Here is a 19,497-nt window from a genome sequence, read left to right as displayed (position 1 = left end):
TTTTAAAGGCCCTCTTAGCGCCCCAGGAATTCCCTTCTCCAGGGACAAAGGGTCTGCGCCTCCACTATATGTTGGGCTGCCTGCCTAAATCCTTTTGATATTCCATCCCAGTGATATCTCTGTTGTGTAGATATCAGAAGGCGTAAGTCTAGGATACTGTCCATGACCATGGCCTTCTGTCTATCAGGATCTAAGTGAATCCTTGTTCATCTATGTAGCTACATGTATTCTATTAAAATGCAACAGTAATTTATATAGACATTGAGTGTTAGTTGTGTGTGTGGCTTAGTTTGTAGTATCAATGAAAGGTGAAGAATACTTGAAAATAAAGACAGAGATAGATTTCAGAGAGAAGGCTTTATTCTTACCAAGTTTTTCAATTAAGTACAGACATCAAACACATTCTGGTTTCAATCGCATAGGGCTCCGCTGTCCGAGAAAGCGTTGGGGAGGACTCCAACTCTCTCTCAAAATCTTATCTCTTTTATAGCCCCAAGTCCCAATACAAGTCTATTGTGAGGTACCTTTTTTTTCTAATATTTCTCAATTTCTGAGATCATACTTTCGTATCCGGCCAGATGCGCATCTGTACCATCTGTCTTTCCGTTCTAGCTATTTCAAGAGATTGCCCCATATCCGTCAAAGTCAACATGTTTTTGGAACATTTTGTTTTTCTCGTTTACCAAATATCTTTATCAGTTTCACATCTTCCTTTTGTAATACCTTTCATAACATCTTATGATCTGTGTGCCATCTTATGGAAAATAAGTCCCATTTTAAGAACCTCATTTTATTCCTTTTACCCATTATTCTTTCATTATAGGTGCTATATTCAATCAGAAAGTTGTACCTGGTTGTGTTAAGACTCATTGTTCAGACCTGCTTTTTGCAGATTCTCATATAAGAAATCATTAGCTTGTCATTTGGCCTAGTCAGTACTTTTTCAGTTGTTTTAGGCCGTGTAGCTTAGCCCACCACTATTCCAGTGGTAGGTCTGAAGCCAAGCCATATATTAACATTCCCCTCTTCACCCTATCCCATAGGGTGACACCAGGGTTAATACACCATGGTACCATCCATTCCAGAAGGTATCCTATAAGGCCATCAAATTTTCCAAGTCTTAATGTGAACTGGTACAGTCAAATTTATTTGGTTTGAGATTACCATCTTGGCACCACTTCAATTATTTCAATCCTTCTTATCTATATCTGTGGTTATACAAAAACTTATAATTACTATAATAATATTTTTGATTCTACCCTTTAATATGCAGGTTCTAACTTATTCTTACCTATGTGAGTATATATTGTTATCAATCATAAATTCTTTGGTTATATACTGATTGTATCTTGAGTATACATTTGCATAGATTTGCATAGGTTATGTAGACATTTTGCTCATGTATCACATCATCTTATAAAGCTTTATATGGTTATATTGTATCCCTGTGTGCTATTACCTGATTATACAGTTGCTGACATCTCTCTAGTGTCTCTAGCATTTGCATAGCGATTGGTCCTTCTCAGAGGGAGATAGTCCAATGTGTTATCTCCTGTGGTGTTGGGAAGGAGATTTTCGTACAGGACATATTGTCCTGCTGTTGTCTTTTTCATTATTGCAGTTTCAATTAAGCGTTCTACTAAGCCTCTAGCACAAGGGATTATGCAACATCCTACTAATACAAAAATTGCTACCACTATAATTATAGTAGTGGCTGCTGAAATGATAAATGTCTTCCATTTACCAAAAGCTCTATCCATCCAACCAGTCCAGGATGTGTCAACACCAGAGTTCTCTGCCAATTCTTGTGACAGTGAGGTTAAGCCTTCCAAAGCTCTGGTGATTGATCCATCTGGAGCAGTGTTGTTGGGGATAAAGGTGCAACACTGTGTACCTATTTTCCGGCACACTCCGCCATCCGATGCCAAAATCTGGTCAAGAACTAATCTATTTTCTAACGTCATTCTGCTGGTAGCATCTAATTGTGTTGCAATTCCTTGAACCGCGTCTCTGGTGTAATTGACAAATCTCTGCTGGTTGTAATATATATAGTTGATCCAGTCTAAATTCTTATTTATAGTAGCCCACCAAAAGAAAGCTGATTCGAATCCTGCAGCTATTTGGTTTCTGGCTTTGAACTCATCAGGAACCCCTCTTGGAACTCCAATTGCATCTATATAGACCCGATCATCAAAAGATCCAGGCATTGCATTTCTCTTCACTCGTGAGGAAGAGCTGCTATGAGGAGGGAGCAAAGATGCTATTATAATTGGAATTACCAATTTGACTAAGGCACATCTGCCTGTCCAACTCCTGTGGAGTGTATGGTAGATAGTGTGGGTTCCACAGTACCACCATATGTCTGCTCTAGCTTGTGAAAAGTCTGTGAGATTTAGATTTCGTAGAGTCCCTTTTTCTAGGGTTGTATTACAATTGGTCAAATTTCCTAGAAACCGTGTATTTTTCACCCCATATCGTTCCAGACATGTATGATATCTGGTAGCAGGATCTGGAATCCTGAATGCGGGTGGAACCCTCAGCCGAGGGGGTAAGTAGGGGTGGTGCTCGTTAAGATATTGACAAGTCTGGTTGATATCATCTTTCATTTGTAATAACTCTAACATACACCAAAAACCATCTGGGTCATTGTGGAGATCTAAAGGAAAGGGAACTACTGTTGGTTCTGCTCTTGCATGGGAACAAAAATAACAATTAGAGACATTCAAACTCTTTGTAGTATTTTTTTTTTTTTTTTTTTTTTTTATTATTTTATTTATAAGTTTTAACAGATTATTACAAGAACACTTGTAAATGAAAAAATGGAGAAAAGTATAGATATTTTTCATAGGAAAATCAATATATAAGAAAACTACTTAATCTCATCCATTTCAAGTCCACAATTTGGGAGAAAAAACAAGGTACAATTCCAGGAAAATAATTTTTTTTTCATGAATACAAGATCAAGAAAAAAAAAAAAAAAAAAAAAGAAGAGAACATAACATGCCTTATATTCCTTTTTACGGAGTAGATGTAGACAAAGCCTGGAATTGCTGACTAGAACTAGCCGCTAACTTAGAATCAAGAAAATTATTCAGCTGACATGCATCATAGAAAATATATTTGACTGAACTAACTTTAATCACGCATTTACATGGAAAATTTAACCAGAATAAACCTCCTAACTGTAAAACCCTTGGACGGAGTTTCAGAAACGCTTGACGTCTCCTTTGTGTAACTCTGGCTATATCCGGAAATATTCTAATTTTTGTATTCATAAAGAGATCATCTCTATGGCGAAAAAATTGTTTAAGAACCCAATCACGGTCGGGTTCTAACACAAAGGAGACAATCAATGTTGCAGGAATCGTTGTCATTTCTTCTTTTTGAAGTTCTTGTGTTAAATTCAACATGTCGAATGAAGCATCAGGTCTTTGTTCTGGTTGGTCCACTACACCCTTTTGTTTCTCAATTTTATATGGAGGCAAATAATAAATTTTAGAAATCGGAGGATATGCTTGTTCTGGAATCTTTAGTATTTCTGATAAATATTTTTTAAACATTATTAGTGGAGCCATTTGAATAGTTTTTGGAAAATTAATCAACCTAAGAGTTTTAGCTCTTAGTTGATTTTCCAAATTTTCAGTCTTTTGGTGCAAAATAATGTTCTCTTTTATCAAGTTTGATTGTATTTGTTGTGAAGTTTTTAGAGCTTCATTACATGAAATTAAAGTTTTTTCGGTGTTACTCATTCTGGTTTCTAAAACTTCAATTTTTTCCAAAGGCATCTGGGTTACCTGTAGCACCTGAGATATCTTCTGTGTAAAAGAGTTCTCAAGTCCCACCAAGGCTTCCCAAATCGAATCAAGAGTTATATTCCCAGGTTTAATAGGCAAAAATGACTTACTGGGTATAGCAAGCTCAGTCAAAACTTTCTTCATTGTCTGCTCCTTGGTCCCAGCCAGCAATTCCCTAGGTCTTGCTCCTCCGACTTCCACAACCGGTAGTTCCTGGTCTGCTGCAGTTCCCTCAGCTGAATGCACTTCCAGGTCAGAGACACTGGGTGCTTCCTGCCCCTGCTGTAGACCCCTTGCCGGCATCATCGGAGGACTCCGCTGCTCGGGGCTGAAGGTGATGTCGGCCTCAAGCTGAGGGAGCAAAGAACCTCCCATTGCTCCCTCCTGCAGCGAGGAATCTTGCCCCGGCATTCTCACCGGCAGCGCGAAACGGTCCATCGGTCCCGAAGTCACGGCAGCTGTGGAGGGAGTCACCCGCTGCCTGCCCCTCCGTTTCGGCATCGCAAACAAGGTAAAAAAGAATTTTTTTCAAAGGATTGAGGGGAAACGGGTAACGAGCCGTCTGGCTAGCGTTCCCTTCCGGACGCCATCTTGTTTTTTTTTTCAACTCTTTGTAGTATAATGCGCCCATTCAAGCCACAGGTTTGTTTCTCCAAATCCTGTTTCTAATGCTATTAAATCTTTAGAATTATTAATCGGCACAATCTGGTAAGGAATCTTTAATTCTGGGATTTTTGTTGGCATCAAAGGATTCTTTTCTGGTTGGGTTGGGGGTGGAACAATCTTAAATTTTCCAACGGGGTCTCTACCTGAGGCGTCAATTCCTAAGGAATAAGTTCTGTATGTAACAGCCGTCACTCCTCTGAAAGTGATAGCCACTTGATTACATTTGGTCATTGGACAGAGGCCATTCACTCGCAATTTCATGATAGAAATGCTCTTTTTGAGATCTGGAATCTCACTACCTGAGTAGGGAATCCATGAACCTGTGTACCACCATACTTGTGCCCAACTTCCGCAATTGGAGAAGGGACACAGGTATACCTCAAAAGCTGACAAATATTGCTGTATGGGATGTTCCCCACACATTGTGTAAGCACACACATCAAGGGTGATTGTGGTCGTGTCTTTAGTTGTGGGTAATGTTATTTCGGGGGTGGTAATAAACTGTTGCAGAAAACTTTCTAGATCCTTTGTTCCTTGTACCATAGGCATGGTGAGCACACACAACAGAAGGGCTAGGCACTTCATGTTGGTAGTTTTCATGGTTAAATGTAAGATCTGGACTGTACCAAAGGCAATTGGCGGTTAATGAAAATGAGTAACAAAATTAATCCTAGGGTCTTAACCAGAACTGCAATTGCTATAGTTAGTATTCCAAGGTATACCAATGCTTGATATATCATGAGGAAGAATTTGGGTAGGGTGGGTAAATTCTAATAGCTCCTCTTTCAGTAGGGTCGGGGATTTCAAAAAGGCTATATACTTCCAAAGGTCCCAATCCAACCTCTCTAATGAACAGGAAGGGTATCCAGTCAGTGCCCAGTACGGCGTGTGTGATCAACCAAAAATCTACAACGTCACCAGTTTCTGGTCTTATTAGGAGGTCGTCGGTTTGTTCAACTTGTAAACCTAAGGTTCCTGCAAACAGTACCAGAGTGTGTGTGACCGTTCGACTAGGACCTAGTGTCCAACTCTCAAATAAGGGTTCACACAATGTTTGAAATCGTGTGAAGGGGTCCCAATTGGGATCGTCTTCTGGAGCTGGGTCCCAATGGGGATGTATCAATTCTCTTGGATCAAAAAGGTACTCTGGGGGTTCAGGGATTAACTGTTCACTTAAATTTAAAGGCGACGGTGGGGGAGAATCAGGTGGAGAAGGCTGGTTATCTGGTCTGTTCTGGGACATATATTGATAGCTACTTTGGGATGGTGAGCTATCTGGGAGGACGAGTAGCGGGGACTGTGGTACTCGAAGTGGCTAAGGTAGTATTCGTGGGAGGAGGAACGTCACTAGTAGGAACCACAGGATAAGGAGGAGGGGAGGTTCGCAATTCAAACAAGGTAATATTATCCTCAAAAGTATTTGTAATAGTGGGGACAATATTGTCCGAGCTACTGTTAGTATCGGAAACACTTGTAGAATGCAAAACAGGAGAATCAGTAAGGACAGGAATAGTCGCAGCGTTTTCAATAGGCACTGCAGGATTGCCAGTTGAAAAGTCTGTTGTGGCAGATGTGTCTGCCCAGGGAGTGGGAATACTGGTGGCAAGGGGACTGATCTTTTTGATCGTTTGGAGGGATGTGTGTCCAAACAAGTGTGTGAATGTGGTGTACTGTTGGGGTTCTGTGTAGGCTGCTGTAGTAGGTGGAGAAGCAGGAGCAGTTGCAAGTACAGAAGTAGTTGCAAGTACTGCTGGGGTAGTTGCAAGTACCGAAGTAGTCGCAAGTACCGCTGGGGTAGTTGCAAGTACCGAAGTGGTTGCAAGTACCGTGGCGTTTCCAACGGGCAAAGTAACGTTGCCAGTGGGAAAGGCAGTGAGTGAGATCCAAAGATCTAAGAGGTTACTGTCAGCAGTATAGGTAAACAAGGTAGTGAGAAACAAAACCAAACCTATACAAAGTAGGATCATGCACACAAGTCCAACAGCAAACAGTCGAGCAGATGGAAAGCAGAAGAAGAGGGTGTACTGATGTAACACCGTAACTGCTGCTGAAACAACACTTGCCACGGTGCTGTTTGCGTCCGTGTCGTCTGGAATGGTGTCGTCTTCCAGATAAGGTTCGTCAAAGTCGTTGGACCAATGGGTATTGGTTTCAGATAACTGCTCAGAGTCACACGTGTCAACAGGGTAAAGTTCAGTTGTTTGTGGATCTGGTTCTTTGATAGCGTCAAGGGCAGCAAGGTTCTCAGCAGTTGGTTCCCTGCGGAGAACTTTACCAGCGGGGGAGGGTGGTGGTATTAAAACTTTCACAGGAGTGGTTGGGAAAGGTGGTATTGGAATAGGAACTTTATGTAAAGAAATAGTCTGTAAGGGAATGAGTTCCTCTGGAGTGAACAGCGGCGGAACTTGCTGTGGCATTTATCTGGCTTGATTCGGGAAGTACAAATGTAGAATGTCGAGCAGCTCACTGATGTTGCTGTGCAAATTCTGTACTGTTGAAAACGCAACAGACTCTTGTTCTTCCAGATTCAACTGTCCTGCTAAGTTGCGGACTTGGGTGAGATCTTCTGCAAGGTTACGGATTCGGATGAGACAGATGCGAAGATCAACGTAGGGAAGTGGGAATGCTGGAACAGTGGGAGGTGGAGGTGAGGATGGCAACTCAAAAGCTGGTTCAAATACAGGTGGTTGTTCAGATGGTGACTCTGGAGATTCTGCGAAGGTTTGGATGACTGTCAGCCAGATCAAGGAGGTGCGATTCAGGAGATGGATGGTCTAAGTTGATTAAGTGGTTAAGTCTTTGGTCGAGTTGATCAAGATGGTTTAAGAGTGTTGGATGTGGGGTCGGTGGTCTTGGGCTCAGTGGCGGTGGAGATGGGGTTCGTGGTGGGACAGGTCTCTCCAGTGGCTGCTGTGCTGGAAACATCAATGGAAACATCCAGGAGGCCTGATTCGGTATTCGGGTAGACTCGTATATCTTTCAGATGGACCCAGGATGTGTGGTCCTCAAGCTTAGCAGCTGTAGCTGACAGAGCTTCTATCTTGAAGGGGCCAACGTAGATGGGATCTCACCAAGTTTTGTGCGTGTAATAACGCCGATGCACTAGATCGCCCACTTTGTAAGGGGGAGATCTATTGGCATCACAATCCCCTCTTCTGTCCGAAATGGCCTGTGGAATTGAGGACAGAGAACTTACAATAGTCTGCAAGATATCCCAGTATACTGAGTATTGATCGGGCACTTGAGTGTCTGGATTGCCAGGTAGAAGTCGCATTGGGCGACCTGTACATAATTGGAAAGGCGTCAGTTTAAGGGAAGAGGATGGAGTGGCACGAAGTGATAAGAGTGCCAGTGGGAGGGCATCAAGCCAATTCTTTATCCCATTTGCCATAAGCTGACGCATTTTGGTTTTCAGCAATCCATTGTATCTTTCTACCAAACCATTACTGGTGGGTTTGTAGACACAGACAGTTCTGTGAGTAATGCCAAGTGCTGGAAGGAGATTCTGCAGCAGTTCATTTACAAAGTGTGTACCATTATCTGTGGTTATTTTGCCAGGAATACCAAATCGAGGAATAATTTCATTGCACAGTGATTGTGCCATAGTTTGTGCGGTTTCTCTAGAGCAAGGGAAAGCTTCCACCCACCTAGAGAAAGCGTCCACGCAGACAAGCAGATACCGTTTACCACGAACAGGTGTCAGCATATCTGTGAAATCAATATACCAGGTCCCTGGACAACAGGTAAATGACCTGAAGGAATGACAGGTCCTCGTTTAGGTGTATACAGAAAACATTTGTAACAATTATGAACCACAGTGTGACACATAGGCATCATTTGGGGAGCCCATAATTTGGAAGACAGTTGATCTGTGGGCTGGGTCGTCAGTATACCCAAAAGTCACCTGACCCCTTCTCAATCTCTAGAATATTTGGGGGTCCAGTTCGACACAGCCTCGGGGTTTGTCTTTCTACCCGAGCAAAGGCGGTGCAAGCTTCAGAACCAGGTCTCTCTGCTCCTGAGGATGCCTCGCCCGCGAGCTTGGGACATAGTCCAGCTGTTGTGGTCGATGACGCCCACCTTGGAAGTGGTGCCATGGGCGAGAGCGCATCTGAGATCTCTGCAGTGTTCCCTGCTTCAACGATGGTCTCCAATATCTCAAGATTACCAGCGCAGACTCACGTGGCTCCCTGTGGCCCGGCTCAGTATGGAGTGGTGGCTCTCAGACAGCATGTTGCGGCGAGGAATGCCGCTAGCACTTCCCTCTTGGTGCCTGGTGGTAACAGATGCCAGCCTGCAGGGCTGGGGAGCACATTGCCAGGGAAGGCATGCCCAGGGTTTCTGGACACCTGAGGAGTCAGAGTGGTCCATCAATCGCTTGGAGTTGAAAGCGATATTCCAGGTACTTCTTGCCTTTTACACGACCCTGGAGGGACTGGCTGTCAGAGTTCTGTCGGACAATACGACAGCAGTGGCCTACATAAATCGACAAGGCGATGAAAAGCCATCCTTAATTTTTTAAGGGGTTTGAAACATGCTCTTTCTAATGAAAATGATTAAAAAGAGTTTTCAGAAGGTCTTTTTTTGTAAAAGTGGGCTAAAAATACCCTATTTTGGGCGTTTTTGCAAAAATCATCAACTTTACACTGTTTGTGAACTAATGGAAAATATTAGTAGAATGAAATTTTATATTAAAAAACCTTGTGTTGATAAGTTGTTGTGTGCAAAGTTTCACGTTTATCACACCTTTAATCCCAGAGATATAAAAAGCCAAACCTTACAATTTTTTCGTGCTGCAAATTTTTCGGACCAAATTTGCTCCAAGTTTTCTTCATGGAAATCGCTCATGAAGATTTTTTTTTATTTTGTTTAATAGAGCGCAAAAAGTTGTACAAGATGGCCAAGTTTTGTTTCTCTCAACAAAATATTGCCGGAGATAATGTCTCAAAGTTCCGAAATCTCGGAGTCATACCATAGAAGGCTGCAATATGGGGTCAAACAGATTACTATATCTCAGCAAGTATTGCATCAGCGAACGTAAAACTTTACCAATGTTCATTGGGGACTTGTATGAATGTTCACAGAAAATTTCATCAAAATCCATGATGGTCGCGCAGGGACCACCAGACCACTTGACATGGAATGACCCAGTTTATGATTTGCTTTGGGCTTCTAAGCCTATGGCTCTTCCTGTGGTGGCCCGATGTACACTTTGGCTGCGTGGTTGGTCAACTGATGCGGCTTCTAAGTCCAAGCTTAGTAAATTTTCCTTTAAAGGTTCTTTTCTGTTTGGAGACGAATTAGATAAATTAGTGCATAGCCTAGGTGAGGCTAAAGTTTCTAGGTTACTGGAGGATCGTCCACAGGGTTCTGGTCGTGGTACTTTTTCAAGTCGGGGTAGAGGCCGTGATTTTCGTCGTTTTCGGCCAGGCAGAGTTTTTCAAGGACAACACTCCAGATGTTTTCAGAGGACTCAGTCCTTTCATGGAGGTCGAGAAGCGGCAACTTCCCTTTCCTCCTTTTCCCGCTCTCAACAATGAAGTTTTGCGGGTCCAGCCTCTTGTACAAGTGGGTACTCAGTTGGCACAATTTCAAGAGAGGTGGGCCCAGATTACTTCGGACCGGTAGGTTTTAGAGGTTATTCGAGAATGGTACGCTTTAGAGTTTGCTCTCCCTTTGTCGGATGCTTTCCTAGAATCTCTGTGCTGTTCTCGCAGCAAGGCCATAGCTGACAGGGATACCCTCAGCAGGCTTCTGGATCTTCGAGACAAATGGCTCCCTTGGCGGAGCAGCTTCAAGGCTGTTACTCCATTTACTTTCTAGTGCCGAAGAAGGAAGGCTCCTTCCTGCCAATTTTGGACCTCAAAGCGGTCAATCGAGCACTCAAAGTGCCTTCGTTTCCTATGGAGACTTTGAGGTCTGTCATTTTTGCGATCAGGTCTGGGGAGTTCCTCACTTCTCTCGATCTTACAGAAGCCTATTTCCACATTCCTATTCGTCCTGCTCATCAGAGGTTTCTTCGTTTTGCAGTGCTGGGTTACCATTTTCAGTTTCGGGCTCTTCCCTTCGGGCTGGCGACTGCTCCTTGCACGTTTACCAAGTTCATGGTAGTAGTGGCTGCGGCTGTCAGAAAGGAAAGTATTTTAGTCTATCCTTACTTAGATGATTGGTTGATCCGGGCAAAGTCGTACAACGAGAGTGTTCAGGTGACTGCTCGGGTAGTAGAATTTTTACAGTCCCTAGGTTGGGTTGCCAATGTGCAGAAGAGCCATCTTCGGCCTTCTCAGTCGTTGGAGTATCTGGGGGTCCTATTAGACACAAACCAGGGTCGGGTGTTTCTTCCTCCGGCCCGTGTTCTCAAGTTGCAGACTCAGATTTGTCATTTTCTGCAGTTGCAGTCACCGTCCACAAGGGACTATCTTCAAGTTCTGGGGTCCATGGCAGCATCAATCAAGGTGGTTCCGTGGGCCAGAGCTCACATGAGAATTCTCCAGTGGTCTCTGCTGTCCAGATGGTTGTCCCAGACGGATTGTCTTCTCTTCATCAACAACTGCTACTTTTGCTCCAGGTGAAGACCAGTCTGCGGTGGTGGCTTCGAGAGGCCAATGTGACCAAAGGCATGCCTCTAGATCAGCCCAGATGGTCTGTGCTGACGACAGATGCCAGTCTCCAAGGCTGCGGAGCTCACTGTTGTCAAGGGCAGTTTGCTCAGGGTCTCTGGTCTCATCAGGAGACATTATGCTCCATCAATCTATTGGAGACCAGAGCATTTCGTCTTTCTCTCCAAAGGTTTCTTCATCTTCTGAGAGGCCAGGCAGTACGAGTAATGTCAGACAATGCCATAGTGGTAGCATATATCAATCGACAAGGAAGGACGAGGAGCCTACCATTGGAACGAGAGGAGTTGCTGTTACTTCAATGGGTGGAGATCCATCTGGTGGCTTTATCAGCGGTGCATGTAGCAGGAGTACTAAATGTTCAAGCAGACTTTCTCAGTCGTCACATACTCGATCCCGGAGAGTGTTCATTAAGCGCAGTGGCGTTTCAGCTCCTGGTCGATCGTTGGGGGTCTCCTAGGATGGATCTGTTTGCCTCCTCCGGCAATGCAAAACTTCCTCTGTTCTTCAGTCACAAGGATCCAAAAGCGCAGGGCATGGACGCTCTTCTCCAATCCTGGCCGGCCGGTTTAATGTATGCCTTTCCTCCATGGCTTCTGATAGGGCATCTTCACAAGGTCGAGACGCACAGGGGACGTCTGATTTTGGTGGCACCGGATTGGCCTTGAAGGCCGTGGTACGCCGACCTTCGACATCTTCTGGTGGATCTTCCTTTCAGACTTCCGGTCATGCAAGATCTCTTGTCGCAGGGTCCGGTCGTTCATCCCGATCCGGATCAATTCTGTCTTACGGCCTGGCTCTTGAAAGGACTAAACTGATTAAGAAAGGCTATTCCGCTCAGGTCATTACTACTGTGCTTCGCTCTCGTCGCCATTCTACCTCTTTGAATTATGTGCGCACTTGCAGGATATTTGAGGACTGGTGTCAGGAGTTTTGTCTATTTCCTTTTACTGCTTCGGTTCTGCAAATTTTAGATTTTTTGCAGCGAGGTTTTGACAAAGGTCTTGCTTTGGCTTCTCTTAAGGTGCAGATTGCGGCCTTGACTTGTTTTCGTGGTCGCATCCAAGGGAAGTCTCTAGCTAGTCATCCTGATGGTGGTACGTTTTTTGCGGGGAGTTAATCTCCTTTGTCCTCCCTCGCAATGTTCTTTTCCTCGTTGGGATCTCAATTTGGTGCTTACAGTTCTTACTAAGCCCCCTTTCGAGCCTTTGTCGTCCTGTACTTTGAAGGACTTGACTCTAAAGACAGTATTTTTGGTGGCCGTTGCTTCGGCTAGGCGGGTTTCAGAGTTGCAGGCGTTGTTGTGCAGATTGCCGTTCTTGGAGTTTTGTTCAGATAGGGTAGTGTTGCGGCCAGTCCCTTCTTTTCTCCCCAAGGTAGTATCTCGATTTTATGTTTCTCAGCCGGTGGTCTTGCCTGTGTTAGGTTCTTTTTCCGGCTCAGAGGAGCAGCGGCTTTTAAAGTGTTTGGATGTCAAATGGGTGTTGAAACGCTATATTAAGTCTACTGATCACTTCCGGCGATCTGATCGTTTATTTGTTCTGATTGGAGGTGCGCGTAAGGGGTTCATGACCTTTCTCGATGGCTTAAAGAACTGATTGCTTCAGCTTATCTTCTTTCTTGGAAACCTGTTCCAGAGCATGTTAAGGCTCACTCTACAAGAGGTCAGGCAGCCTCTTGGGCAGAGCATTGTTTGGTGCCACCAGAGGACGTTTGTAGGGCGGCGACCTGGTCGTTTTTGTACTCTTTTTCTAAGCACTACCGTTTGAACGTTCTCAGCCATCATCAGGTTGCTTTCGGAGCGAGTGTTTTGTCGGTGGGGCTGCTAGGGTCCCTCCTATAATTGCACTGCTTTACTTCCCATCAGTCACATTCTGGGCTGGTCCAGAGGGACGCTAAGGAAGGGTAAATTAGGCCTTAGCTGCTAATTTGCTTTCCTTTAGTCCCTCAGGACCGGCCCAGATCCCTCCCTTCAGGTATCCGTGTTTCAGAAGTTACAAATTCTTTGTTGGAGCTGTGTTGCTAGTTTATTTCGGTATTAAAATAAATAATTAAAAGAAATGTTTTCTGGTTTACTAAGTGTCCTCTTTGAAAGACCATGTTATGTTGCAGTCACTCACTCTATGTTGGCAATGTGCCGGTGGCTGCTCAGGTTTTTTGGATGCACAGGTTATGCTTTTATTGTATGACTTTTCTTCTACTTTGGTACTTTATTACTGGATCTTTCTCTAGCTGACAAGGGCTCTTATTGGCTCGCTAGAGTCACAGTTTTTTTTTCAGTCTCCACCTACTGGAAGGCGTACACAACCCATCAGTCACATTCTGGGCCGGTCTGGAGGGACTAAAGGAAAGCAAATTAGCAGGTAAGGCCTAATTTACCCTTGCGTATTAGGAAAGGAATGGAAAACAAAAATTATACCTTTGTATTGCTCCATGGTGCGACCGCACCGCGAATACTGTATGCAATTCTGGTCCCCGCATCTCAAAAAAGATGTAGTGGAATTAGAAAAGGTACAGAGAAGGGCGATGAAAATGATAAAGGGGATGGGATTACTACCCTATGAGGAAAGGCTAAAGCGGTTAGGGCTGTTCAGCTTGGAGAAAAGACGGCTGAGGGGAGATATGGTAGAGGTCTATAAAATGATGGTGCAGTAGAATGGGTAGACGTGAATCGCTTGTTTACTCTTTCCAAAACTACTAGGACTAGAGGGCACTTGAACCTACAAAGTAGTAAAATATTTATTCATTGGACGTGTAATTCAACTCTGGAATTCGTTGCCAGAGAATACGGTAAAAGCAGTTAACTTAGTGGGGTTTAAAAAAGTTTTGGATAGCTTCCTAAAGAAAAGTCCAAAAGCCATTAACAACAATGTACTTTTGGGCATCTTCTTTCAAACTCAAACTGAATGCTGACAAAACACACTTCCTTCTACTATCATCACAGCACAAGTACAGACCTTCAACATTAATCACCCCCACCCTAAACCTTCCTATCCTGGACAGCCTCAAAATTTTGGGAGTCACCCTTGACCGCTCACTTTCACTCGAACAACATGTTAATGCCACCGCAAAGAAGATGTTCTTCTTGCTGTGGTAACTAAAACGAATAAACCATTTTTCCCTCGAGAGGTCTTTCGCAACCTCATACAATCTGTCGTTCTCTGCCATCTGGATTACTGTAACAGGGTTTATGCTGGATGTAAAAAGCACCTCATTAAGAACTGCAGACGGCCCAAAATACAGCGGCTAAATTGGTCTGTGGAATTTGAAAGTACCACGCCCCTCTGAGAGAAACTGCATTGGCTTCCTGTCAAGGATCGAATCTCCTTTAAACTCTGCTCTCTAGTTCATAAAATCCTATATAGTGAGGTACCTGGCTACATGATAGATCTCATCATCCTACCTCTCAGGAATACATTCAGACTCTCCCGTTCGTATCTTAGCCTTCATTATCCAAAATGCAACAGCATCAAGTACAAATACACGTATGCTACATCCTTCTCTTTCATCAGCACTCAGCTTTGGAACTCTTTGCCGAAAACCGTAAAAACCATCCCCAACCATCTAACTTTCAGGAAATCTTTAAAGACCATGTTATTTGGAAATGCTTAACCCATGGCCTCTGCATGTGTCTCCACTGTTGGATGCGCATCGATCTAGAGACATTTTGGACACATTCCCCTTCTCTCTTCCCTCCTGGTTTTCCTACTCCTTCCATCCATTCCTACCCCATTCTCTCTTGAAGGGTTTTCTGCTGTATTAGCTTCATTTCACTGCATTGGTGTCTGCCTCTGTAGTTCACTGTAAGCCACATTGAGCCTGACACTGTTGGGAAACTGTGGGGTACAAATGAGATAATAAATAAGATGGGACTTGCCACTGCTTATTTCTAGGATAGAGAGATAGACTGATGTTCCCTTGACAAAGCACTGAAGCGAAACAGGCACCTGTCGGGCTATTTATTACTCCTGGGATCGCACAAGTTCACATGCACAGATAAGTGTTATACAGAAGTCATCTCCACTATAATTGACACAATATTGGTCACTTGAAAGAAATTCAGCTAAGCATAAAATAAGCAGCAAAAATTAATTAAAAAATTATTTCAGTAGTCACGGATGGGATTGGGGGTTGTCTAAGATTATAATTGTCACAGCGATCAGGCATACCAGATGAATGGTAAAAGAATTGCCTAGTGACTGTATGAGACTTCCCTAAAACAAATCAATCTTGTGACCATCTGGCACTATTCGAACTCTACTATTGATTGGTTGTATATCGGTTATATGTCTAGTAGACTAACGCCACCACAATTTTGACAGTATTTCTAGGATAAGCAGCATAAAATGTACTGTATTTTTTGGGGATCTTGCCAGATACTTGTAACCTGGATTGATCATTCTTGGAAACAGGATGCTGGGCTTTATGGACCTTCGGTCTGTCCCAGTATGGCAACACTTGCATACTACGTACTTATTAGCTCAGGGCAGTTCACATGGCCATTCTGGCTTTTCAGCCCTTCTTTTAGGGCAAATGGGACTGCATTCTGTTGGACAATCTAACGACTGTGGCCTACATAAATAGGCAAGGAGGTACTTGCAGTGTTCCATTGGCGACCAAGTCTTGCATGCTGCTAAACTGGGTGGAAACACATTTGCTTCAGATTTCTGCAGCTCACATTGCTGTATCTCTGAATGTTCAAGCGGACTATCTGTGCAAGAACTCTCTAGACCTAGGAGAAATGGGCGTTGTCAATTCAAGTCTTTCACCTCATCATACAGAAGTGGTGCAGCTCCAGTCTGGATCTCATGGCATCTCGTCACAATGCCAAGGTCCCCAGGTTTGTCAGCAGGAGAAGAGAGTATGGTTCAGAGGAGATAGATGCTGTGATAACTGTATGCTGTGATAACTGTGGTCGGAATCGGAACCTCTATATATCCTCCTTCCTTGGTCCATGATAGGCAGAGTACTTCACAGGGTCGTTCTTCATCCAGGCCTAGTAATCCTGATTGTTACGGATTAGTCCAGAAGGCCTTGGTGTGCAGACCTAACTCATCTCCTGTTAGACAACCCATTTCGTCTTTTGTCTCCCTTGTTATCCAAGTCTCTTGTTGAAAGGTCCCATTCAGATGCAAGATCTGACTTGCTTGGTGTTTATGGCTTGCTCTTGAGAGGTCAATGTTAAGGAAGAAAGGTAATTCAGATCAGGTGATTACAACCTTGTTCATGCAAGGAAGTGTTCAGCTTTGTCAGCTTATGCGCTAGTTTGGGAAGTATTTGAAACTTGATGCTCGGAAAGAGCTATTTCTCCCCTGCCCTCTTCCTTACCATCCTGCACTCTTCTTGCAGGACATCTTATTTATTTATTTATTTTGCAATTTGTTTATTGAGTTTCAAATAAACATAGCAGTGAATACATTTGCCCCTAGACATCTTAATCCTATCAAGGAACCCATCTACCGCTGCCTAAATCACAGAGCTAACTAACTATAAAAGGAAGCTATGTCTTAAACTACTCTAAGGGTGCAAGTACGAGCCTTAGCTTTCTACCGTTGGTGACTTATGAATTCCTTTCTGGCTGCGCATCCTGACACTGTTCGTTCCCGTAAGGAGTTAATCAATTGAAGCCTCCTCTTAAACTTCTTTGTCCTTAGTGGCATCTTAATCTGGTACTTAAATCACTACAGAAGCCAACCTTTCAGCCCCTTTGTAAAGCTACTCTAAAGGATCTTATGCTAAAAATCAGTTTTTCTGGTAGCGATTTTTTCTACATAACAGATTTCTGAGCTTCAAGCTCTCTCCTGTAGAGATCCGTTCCTCCACTTCACCAAAGTTGGGATTACTATTTGAACTCTTTCTTCCTTTCTTCCTAAAGTAATATCTGTTCATGTGAATTGACCTTTGTATCTTCCCTCCTTTAAGAGAGGATTATGGGAAGGAATTTTGCTTCATTGCATCTTCTGGATGTTCGTGGTGCTCTCCTCAGTATCTTCAGGTTACCAATGATTTTTGGCGATCTGATCATCTTGTCATCCTTGTGGGTCCAAATCGAGGAAATGCAGCTTCGAAAGCAACCATTGCCCGATGGATTAGGGAATCTATTGCTTCCTTGTATATGCTGTTGGGGAAACTGCTTCCAGCGCCCCTCAAGGCTTATTCTTCCAGAGCTCTTTTCACATCATAGGTGGAGTCTCGTGCCTTTTCACTAGAAGAAATCTGTAGATCAGTTATGTGGTCCTCTTTGCATACTTTTTCCCAAACATTATCGCGTGGATGTTTTGGCATGGACGGAAGCATCTTTTGTAGCATCAGTGCTTTCTGTGGGTGTTTCTGATTCCTGCCCCGTTTGAGGACAGCTTTGCTACATCCTATAAGTCTTTGGATTTATCTGCTACTGATGACATGGAATGAAAAATATTTTATCTTACCTGATAATTTTCTTTCCTTTAGTCACAGCTGATGAATTCAGATCCCCACCCTAGATCTGCAGTATCACTTCAGTCTGTTTCTCTGTTTAGATTTGTTGTTTCCTAGTTGTGCAATGTAACAGTTCATGTCCTGTGAGGAAGGAGAAATATTTATATTCTAATAATTTCTTCAGCTCTGTTGCGAGAAATATTAACTGACCAAGGAACATACCATCCTATATGTCAGAGTTCAGTCTATTGCCACCAGCTGGTAGATAGTAATAAGCCACAAGTCTCTGGATTCATCTGTTGTGACTAAAGGAAAGAACATGATCAGGTAAGATATAATTTTTCCTTCTCTGCACCCCCACACACTCCTGTTTTATCAAACCCCCCCCCCCCCAAAAAAAAAAAAAAAAAAACCAACCCAAAACAAAACCAAAAAGTAGTCAGAAGGCAAGAGGAGAACCTAGACCCATTTTTTTTTTTGGGGGGGGGGGGGGGCAGAAGAAGGAAATGCCAGACCTGCAATCTATAAAGTGTGGGGGGGGGGGGGGGGGGAGAGAGATGCAAGATTGGAGTGCGGGTAGAGTACGAGAGTAAGTTGTGAAGAATACTGGACCAAGGAAGGAAAGAAGAAATGGGGAGAGGTGCTGGACTCTGGGAAGGGGGAGTAGAGGGAGGAAGAGAGAGAGACAGTACCAGGTAATCAGGGAAGAGAGAGGGAGAGAGGCCAAACTGGGGGAGGGGGAGGCAAAAGAGAGAGGAGAGATGCTGGCCCCATGTTGTTCGGTGTGGGAGAAGGGGAAGAGAGGAGATAAACTGGGGAAGGGATAGGACAGGGACAGAGACAAGATGTTGGGCATGGAGGGGAGCATAGGGACAGGGATACAGAGGGACAATGCTAGATACAGAGGGCAGATGGGGAATATTGGGGGAGGATTGATGCAGGGACATAGAGGGGAGATGCTGGACAGCCAGAACACATTAGGGATACAGAAGGAAGATGGTTGGTGGATATGGAGAGAGGAAATGTGAAACAGGAGACCCTGATAAGAGAAAAGCAGAACTGGGACCAAAGCAAATGGAAAAAACTAAAATGCTCAGACGAGAGGTAACCCCCCCCCAAAAAAAAAAAAAAAAAAAAAAAACAAACCCAATATTTATTCTGAATATATTGAAATATGTCAATTTTGGCAAATGTGCTTCTCTGATACCTTACATTTCTTGTGTTTCTCTAGTATTGCTGTACATGAAGCACCTGTCTTTTTGAAGTTTCCAGTTGTCTTTTTGTCTTCATATCTCTATTCATGTGTGGTCTCTTGTTTCATATTTACTGAGGGTCTGTCTATGTTTTATGCAAATGCCCAAGGTGTGGTATTCTGCTAGTTTTGTGTATTCTGTGTAGGGATCTGTAGCAGTCTGACTTGTTCTGTATTTCTAAGGTGCTGTCTCTGTAAAGTTGTAGCTAAATAGCACCTGATGCCCACAAGAAGTGAGCTGTGAAATTCTTATGGAGCCAGTACAAGTGTGATGGTTGATAGTAGACCCTGAATGGGGCAAGGTTTCCAGTGCCATCCCTGGCCATTCCAGTGTAATGGAGGGTTAAGTGCCTTGCCTGAGGTCTGAAGGGGCTATGGTGCGGTTATGAACTTGAGTCCTCTGATTCCCCAGTCTGCTGCTCTAACCACTTGGCCTTGCCCTGGACATTAGTGCTGCTTTATGATAGGTTTGTACAACATAGAATGTGTGTTTTTTTTTTTTTTTTTAGCAGAGTTTGGTTACTGGAAATCTGTTTGTTGTGTAAAGTTTGTGAAATATTCATAGAATGTATGTACATGTGGCAGTTTTTCTTTTGAGATGCCAACAGTAGTGTGACAGTAGCGAGGTGGGAGAAGAGTACAACAGTAGGCATGGCGAGGGACTTCAGGCATAGCATGAGTGGGACGAGGGGCATGGGTGAAGCATTGAGCAGGGCTGGTGCCAGGTTTTTCGTGGCAAAAAAGTTGGCAA

General features: G+C 43.7%; 1 protein-coding gene and 1 long non-coding RNA gene across 2 annotated transcripts in view; one reads left to right on the top strand and one right to left on the bottom strand.

Annotated features, from left to right (window-relative positions):
- TBL1XR1 (transducin beta like 1 X-linked receptor 1) overlaps positions 1 to 19,497 on the top strand; it is a 405,824-nt gene that overhangs the window by 97,947 nt on the left and 288,380 nt on the right.
- Positions 421 to 13,952, bottom strand: LOC115479111. Its single transcript, XR_003943611.1, has 3 exons — positions 13,943 to 13,952; positions 5,302 to 5,305; positions 421 to 524 (listed from the first exon to the last, which is right to left on the bottom strand). It is a non-coding gene; the product is annotated as an uncharacterized LOC115479111 (long non-coding RNA).

This window comes from Microcaecilia unicolor, chromosome 10, assembly GCF_901765095.1.
Source record: "Microcaecilia unicolor chromosome 10, aMicUni1.1, whole genome shotgun sequence".
NCBI lineage: Eukaryota > Metazoa > Chordata > Amphibia > Gymnophiona > Siphonopidae > Microcaecilia > Microcaecilia unicolor.
Note: the sequence above shows the minus strand (reverse complement) of the source record. Positions and strands in the feature narration are given on the sequence as shown.